Raw genomic sequence first — 8,394 nt, forward strand, 5'->3', positions numbered from 1 at the left:
TTAAGCATTTTGTTGATGCCGGCGAAGGTCCCGTCGCCTATGAACTCGAATATGGGCAATGCGCTAAGAACGTCCAGGGCAAACCAAAAGCTCTTCATCTGCTGAGTCGACGTCTGCTTGAACGTTATTGGCACTCCTGAGACACATATGGGAATATCAATTTACAAATTGACACTGCATTTCATTCATTCATTAACTATAAATAAATTGTCATAAAATAGTCCAACAATGGACATTTTTTATGTTATCAAGCGACGGGACGAACTAATCGTGCGCCGAGGAAAACGGCACGCCTACTCATAACAGCTGTTGTTACACTCAGAGCTTTAAATCGCAAGGATCTGAGAGTCGCTGCCACTGCACCCATCACTCTGCGACATAAGTTAACAAGTCCCATGTAACTTCACCAGCGCCCTTAGCGCCCAGTTACACGACGTGACAGTTTTCTCGCGGCCGCCGCGTGGCGACCGCCCAGTTATTGGCTGGATTTCACTTTCCGAATTTCAATAGCACTTTTTGAGTGATTTTTGTAAAACTCTTTTTTGGTCTTAAATGTACAACTAAGTTCAAACAATGTCAATAATAATTAAATCAAAGAAATATTTAAGTGAAACATAACAATATATTAGGTCACACGAATGAGATTGCAGGAACACGAATGATTTTCTCATAAACATAAATGAGAAAGACGGCACAGTAATGAGAAAATATTATTACAACACACATTTTATCGTTCACAAAAGAACATTTAACATGTAACAAATATTTTAATATCACTTCTTATATCAAAATCCTTCTATCTATGGCTATCTATCTATCTATATGTGATAAATAAATAAATCTAAATAAGTATTTTGTTAATGTCATATAAACTTTATTGTACATCAATATATCATCATCATCACCACCACCATCATCATCTTTGCCATTATCACCGTCTAATTGTTATATTTAAAGTAAATGTTCCGCTTAACGCAACTATTTGACTTAAAAGTAGACAAGAATGAGAGTGACAAGAATGATATTTGGATACATTTTTAGTTGTCAAAGTCGTAAAATATGCTGGACCGTTATAAAAATGCGTGGATTTTAAAGTTCACTTCGTCTAATTAATGTACAATAAAGTTTATAAAACTATGACTTAATATTTATTTAGATAGATTGCTTTACATGAATGAGAACGATTTAGTAGCACTGAAATTGGTATTTAAGTCGATTTTTTGCTAAAACGGAGATGCACAGGTTACTTCACTGTGTACACTCCAATCCGACAGGAGCCCCTTCTCACGTGTGCGAAGGATGAAGGTGATGCGGTATGAACTTTTGTCATTAGGAGGCTTTTAGTTGAATTGACATTAATGATAAGAAAAATTGAAACACATTTTGTATTCCCAAGAAAACATATTTGTTTATAATAAATTGGAAAGTTACAGTATATATTCGACGTGAAATTTATTAGAGTTTATCCTCGATGGCAAATATTGCGATTTCCACGAGTGTATAATTTTTTCTTCTTCTTTTTAAATTAGGGAGACGTAGAGCCGGCTCCCATGAATGAGAAATTACTCACTTTTTAATTTTCATTTATTACTGTGGCGTAGTAAAGTAGTATTATATGGGCGCGTTCAAATTAGCTGCTGTTAGCCGCGCTGCAGCAGCGCTGCAGCCGCGCGGCGGTCGCGCGGCGAACGCGCTGCAACCGCGCGGCGGCCGCGCGACTGTCGCGCTGCTAAAGTGCGACCAAATTTTTAGTGATGTTTTATCTTTCGACTCAGTTACACGATGGATTCTGACGAAGAAACGTGACTTTCACTTATTTTGTTAAAACTGGAGAAAAAAAATTAAAAAGAATACCGGAACGTATTATTATAATCGACAACGTATAATCGACATTGTCGATCGACAACGAGAGTTATAGACGTTTTCGAGATGTTTGGGAGTGCTTGTTTAGAATGTGGCATTAATTTCTAAATCCAAGATGGTTGCCAAGAATTTTCAAGAATTTATTTTTGGTTATCCTTACGGGGATGGCATTTACATCTGAATACATGATGGCTAACACGACTTTTCTAAGTGTAACATGGCGGGCACGATTTCTCAAATAATGGCAAGTTGGGTATCGTTTTCGAGATATTTTGGGGTGCTCATTACGAATATAGCACTTATTTGTAAATCCAAGATGGCGCAGACGATTTTTCAAAAAATGCAATATGGGTATCTTTTTTGAGGTATTTGGGAATGCTCAACACGAATTTGGCACTCATTTCTAAATCCAAGATGGCGGGCACGATTTTTCTAATAATGGCAAGAGGTAAATTTGAGACTTCTAGTTTTGGGGCTGATTCCTTCACTCTTCAACCTATTACGGAAATGGATGTTTCGAAATATATCTTGTCAGTCAAGTCAAATGCAATAGGGTGTGACAATATTAGCCGTGACATGATTATGTTGACGTTACCAAAGACCTTGTCGATAATCACTGCGATTGTGAATAGGTCCATTTTGACAGGTAGGGTTCCTAGACTGTAGAAGGAAGCATTGGTCACTCCACTGCCTAAGGTTGACAATCCCAGTGAACTAAAAGATCTTAGGCCTATTAGTGTACTGCCTTTTCTTTCCAAAATTCTAGAAAAGGCAGTATATCATCAGCTTCTATGTCATGCAGACAAGAATAATATACTCCCTTCTCTTCAGTCGGGTTTGTGTCTATTGCGTTTGTTAAATTATTGTATCTGGTTGTTAACGATTTTGTTTATTGTTAATATTTTCTAATAGATAATATTGTAGGAAATGAAAACCTTCTCCAATTCCGTTAAAAATAGAAAGTTTAGCACGACGGCACTCTTTTCATGATATTTCTTTGTTTACATTTAGAACATCTAAATAATGATTCATACTATAGACGGTTTTATTACACCCTGCCAAAATAATTACAACAAGTACCTTCTTCAATTTTATCACCAGTCGAGAGATGTGCCGCTATGTCTAAAATGAAAATAACCGTCACTACGTAGTCGAAGAATCGAAAAAGGGGAGGTATTGTTTTTACATGCACGTGGAAGTATGGGTGAGTCTGAAACAGTTGAAAGTATTTACTCAAGTTCAAATTTTGTACTAATTAAAGTACAATTTAAACAATTCCTACCAAAGACACAATGAAAATTATCAGTGCCACGAAGCCCTGCCAAGCCGCCTGCAGTGACGAGCTAGGTTGCAAGATGCAAGGAAAAGTTGATCGTAGGCAAATTTCATCTCCCTCGTCTCTCAATGTAGTGTCTACTCGCTGCAAAATGTTTATTTTGGATGAGATAATTTTATCCTACTAGACATAATAAGGCAAGTAGCGCAAATACCTTAGAATAATAACGTATAGAAACCTAGCCCGCAAACGCTAAGTGAGGCAAATTGAAGCGCTCCCAATGGGCCTACACGAGCGGGCGGGCCGTCAGTGCTCAAGGTCAACTTGCATTTTTGAGGGAAATGTTATTCCATGGCATCATCATTTGTATATTTGTGTGCGTGCCGACGAGCGTAGATACAAGTTGCTTACGCCTACATGAATTTGATTTTTGCTTCACTTGTGACAGTTCGTTTCATGAGAAACTATCATCCTATGCGTTATTATTCTAAGGCAAATATAAATATAGATAAGCAAACTACCATTGAAATCATCACACTGATTTAAATTATTATAATTGATACATTATCACAAAGATCGAATAACACAAAAAAACTTCTTACCAACTAATCTACTGATCGAGACTTGACGGATAGATCGGTTGGTAAGATAAGGTTTTTTTTTATCGAGACTGTAAGTCAATTGGTAACAGCGGTGGCCCCGGTGTGGCAACAGACGCTGGTTTGAGGCCAGCCAGATGGAATGAATTTTTCCTTAACCCCCTAAGACCCATTAAATTGCAATGAACAAAGCGCTCTACGCCTATTAAACATTAAAATGTATACATACTAAACATTACGTGCTTCAGACCCAAGCAACTATGCCCTGTAGGGCTAAAAAGGCCGCATTGGCAAAATCATAATACGATCTTAATACGATTCATATTTCAAATCGCAAAGAAGTCCTTTGACACATTAATATTATGAATTGCTATCAATTTATATAATATAATGGAAATGCGTAAAATGATCCACAAAATAGGAATTGCTGTTATGTCAAACAGCAGAATCGTAAGAAGTTACTCGAGAGCAACATTTTACAATTCATTTCGTTATATTATTTAGAAAATTGATAAAAAAAATGCTGATTTAGGACTACATAAAGACTTTAGAGTTATTATACCGTTCCAGGAGTGCTAATCTTCGAATAATTGAACTTCGTTCGAATTCCAGTTTTGTATGAAAAATGTAACTGGGATTTTTTATCGTTAAATTTGAATGCAAAATGTTAATTATAATGTACACTAGGCGTTTACGTTATCATTGTTTGGGTCTGAACCCCTCTACTTATAATTTGATTGATGCTTATCTCTTACGAGTCAAAATCAAGTAATCATTTATTCCATACATTGACCTACCAATATTCCTTATGTAAAATTTTTACACTTGAAAACATTGACTTACAGTGTTTTTGATTGGACAGCGCTCATTTCTCTAGGCCTAATCTGTACCCTGACATTTCAACTTTGGCGGTATTAGTGTTTTTGAATGAGATATTAAGAACTAAAATACACTGTAAGCTTTAAAATTTAGAGATTATTTTGACATAACACGGTACACAGCAACACAGTCTTTTGGTTTGACAATTTACGCGCGCGAAATGCAGTACAGTATTGCGGGGCGCCTGAGTTAGTGAAAATTCTTAGATCGGGCGAATGTCTCAGAAGCGGGGGTCTACTAACATTTATCGCGACTCAAATTTTAATAATAAAAAATTATTTTCTCTCGTCTCAAACCAAAACCCTGCAAGGTTCAGTAGGAGTAACTTACTTTCCAAAGTAAAATTATAATGGCTAGATCGTTGACTTACAATTATATGGACGTCGGGTCCGCGCTAAAAAGTGTCCGAACTTATAGGGCGTTAAAATCGTATACAGAGCGTCATTCACGCTTTAGTCTTTGTTTGTTCGACTGACAGCAAAGCAAGCAAAATTAGACAGCACTGCGATGACATTACAATTTAAATTCAACGTTTTAGCTTTTTCATATTCCTTTACATGTCACTACGTTTAAATAGGTTGACTTGGGGACATTTTTTCGTGGTTTTTGTATTATACCCGTCATCCATTTATTTGTAAGTCAATGCTTGAAAACGTCATGTTTTAAGCTACTGCTCGTTCACTACGCTGACCTCCCTGAAATGAACTGGAGACACTCTAGGTCCAGTTGCACTTACGTTTTGCAAAACAAAAACCATTAATATCGGCGGCATCACCCCAAAGCAATATGCTGTATGTCAAAATTTCTACATTCCTATCAAATTTTTTATTTACGTTTCTCAAGTTTTACGTTCAAAAATTCAAAACATCTGACACCCTTGTTATTAGCGATGAACCAAAATAGACGTATCCTTTTTTCTATATTGATATCCATTTTGTAATACCAATAAATAAATCAAATATTCATTCTCACATTGACGCAATAGAGTGGGAGGAGCAGGCTATTGATCGTCCCAAATGGAGATCTTTTCACAATTCGAAACCCGTCGACGAATTGTCAGACGTGACGAGCTGAAAGCACGACCACCTGTGGCTATCAGTTCACACTACTACAGGTTGCCAATAAGATTGGTTACATGCGCCACCAACAGTAGAGTCAAAGCTGTTGCCGTAGACGAAACAGTTAGGAGAATGTAGTAGTAGTCATTCTCACATTCCTCATAATGTAACACCCGGCGATGTCCAAAAACGCGTCATTGCGCGCCAGCAGCTGGCGGCCATTGGCGTCCCGAGCTTCCCTCAGATCCATCAGGTTGCGTTTAAACTGCAAGATGCTGCTTTTATACCTATTATACAAAACGTTACCCATTGCTTTTATAAACGAATATGTATTTTATTAAGTTTTTTTTTTAAAGGATTGCCAAAAAATTTACTTCACAATTACGTGTTTTCGGGCTCTGTAGTGCCTCATCACACTCGCAAGGTGTTCCTGAAAATCATAATTTTATTAGAAGATGGATGACATTACGATGACATTCACGGAGCGAACTACAAACAGCGCATTTAATTTATAACCTCGTTATGATAGTTATTGATTTGAAATGGAATGGTCGTCGAGTATATAACCAGAAATAAAGACGAAATAAGGGCCATATATTCCTGGTAACACATTAGCGATACAGCTCTTATAAATATCAACTCTCGTTTGCATGAAATATAGACAGGCCAACTACTGACCTGTGTGTACGTCTCCATACATTACAAAAAATTTGCTCTATTTAGTGTAATAAAGATCTGTATTTATTGTAATAAAAATAATATCTCTAACAATGCCGTGCTATGCTATTCGGTGGTGTGGGAAAAACAGCAAAACATCTAATTACAAAACAAACGGAATCACATTTCATCGGTAATTAAATATTAAATATGTAATTTAGCAATTTTCGTCCATTATGGCAAAGCTCAAGTTAACTAATCGATTTGAAGTGAAACAGTTGACGACACCCATCAATTGTTTCGAACTCGGGCTAGCCAATCGGAGCGCAGTTGTCACCGTAATAATATGGCAGAATAGTTTTCAAACAAATTAAATAACATTTCGTCTCTATTTCTGGTTATATACTCGATGGGAATGTTACATTGACTTGTTATTTCTAAAAAATAGGTGGCGCTAATATTAATAGAATAGATAATTCTAGAGGTCGCTACTAGATATCGAGTTCTTAGGTTTTCGCGATTGTTACACATAGGAAATGAAACTATTTTTCCGGATTTAAATCGCGTATATTTGTTTTTTCAAACACACCTCTTTTGTTTTGGTTTGTTTGAAAAAACAAATATACGCGATTTAAATCCGGAAAAATAGTTTCATTTCCTATCGCTACTAGATAATTTATTAAAAGAGTAACACCTAATGTTGCAATGTTGGCGCTCCTGGCATGACAGGTTAGCCAACTGTTATACGTATTAATATTATTATTGACTGTGTGGTGTGTAAGCAAGCAGGGAAAACCGCCGGCGAAGTTTCTTTGTTATTTGGAATGGCCTTGAAGTGCATCCTAATTAAACAAATCAATCGCGATATATTTTACAGTTACGTATATGGATGTTAAGTTTCCTGAATAGAAGTTAATAAACTGATTATTGTTTCATTGAGTAAAGTTCGAGCGTCAATTATGGAATACGGTTTCTCCATAAATGCCCCTCCAGAGCTTTCCGTCATATTAACTATGATCATATCAATAATATAAACTGACCTCGAATGCGGAGAGTATGATAAACGCTTGGGCATTGCCCTTGCCAAATTTGGCAATAACTTTCCACAAATCGGCGGTGCGTAATTCAAGGGTCGTACAAAAGGTAGCGGCTCGGATCTCGACGTGAGAGCGTGCACATCCGGCTGGCGGACATCCGCCGCAGCCATTCAAAATCGTGCCACGGGAAAAACGTAAGATAGGCGTTAAGTCGTCCTCTGCTGTCAGCATCTAAGAAATGCCCAATATCATTGCTTTTACAAAGAAGTACAATTAGGCGATTATTATGGTTGAGAAGCACATTTCCTCGCCTCAGATTATATATAATAAGCACTAAATAAACTGCCTCCGTGGTCGAACGGTTACCATGCCGAGGTACACGAGGTGGACGACTGCCGCGCAGAGGTCCCAGGTTCGATTCCCGGCCGGGAGAAATATTTGTATGACCTACATTTATTTCTCTCGTGAGTTTGGGTGTAATTTGTGGTTGTCTATGTGTTAAAACTAATCTCTTTTTAAACAATCGTAATCTTCGTTAGTTTTAGTAGCCATGAAAACCAAAACAGCCATCAGGGATCATAGCATCGACATTCTGATAAGCATGATTTATACTCGCCTCAACATCTCCGTATGTAATGTAGATTATAGAAGACTTTGTGGAATTGCGCTTTATGATTGGATCACCGGGAATATAATTAGTAGTGGTCATCACTTTGGCAATCTCGGACAAAAAGGAAGTCGATAGATCGCGTAACACACGACTCTGAAATTACAGATTTCGATTCGATAATAAATGTCTTTCTAACGGCTATGAATCTAAATGCGCCACACGAAGCAATGCATCTGTATCGGTAATATCTGAATTGGAGGGAAGTGCTCGCAGCGAATGTGGTCCTCGGCCCTATAAATTTCTTGATCAAGAAATTTACTATAATTATTAATACAAAGATCGAAGACTAAGAAAAAATTCCTTCAGTCCAGCTGGATAATGGATAGCTACGTCAGACACTATGTCAACTAAGCCA

The 8,394-nt window shown here is 37.3% G+C and overlaps 1 long non-coding RNA gene across 1 annotated transcript; it reads right to left on the reverse strand.

Annotated features, from left to right (window-relative positions):
• Positions 1 to 5,837: 5,837 nt before the first annotated feature.
• LOC113238836 lies at positions 5,838 to 7,466 on the reverse strand. Its single transcript, XR_003311136.1, has 3 exons — positions 7,373 to 7,466; positions 6,050 to 6,105; positions 5,838 to 5,962 (listed from the first exon to the last, which is right to left on the reverse strand). It is a non-coding gene; the product is annotated as an uncharacterized LOC113238836 (long non-coding RNA).
• Between the last annotated feature and the right edge of the window lie 928 nt (positions 7,467 to 8,394).

Source organism: Hyposmocoma kahamanoa, unplaced genomic scaffold (genome assembly GCF_003589595.1).
Source record: "Hyposmocoma kahamanoa isolate Upper Pololo Valley unplaced genomic scaffold, ASM358959v1 98366, whole genome shotgun sequence".
NCBI lineage: Eukaryota > Metazoa > Arthropoda > Insecta > Lepidoptera > Cosmopterigidae > Hyposmocoma > Hyposmocoma kahamanoa.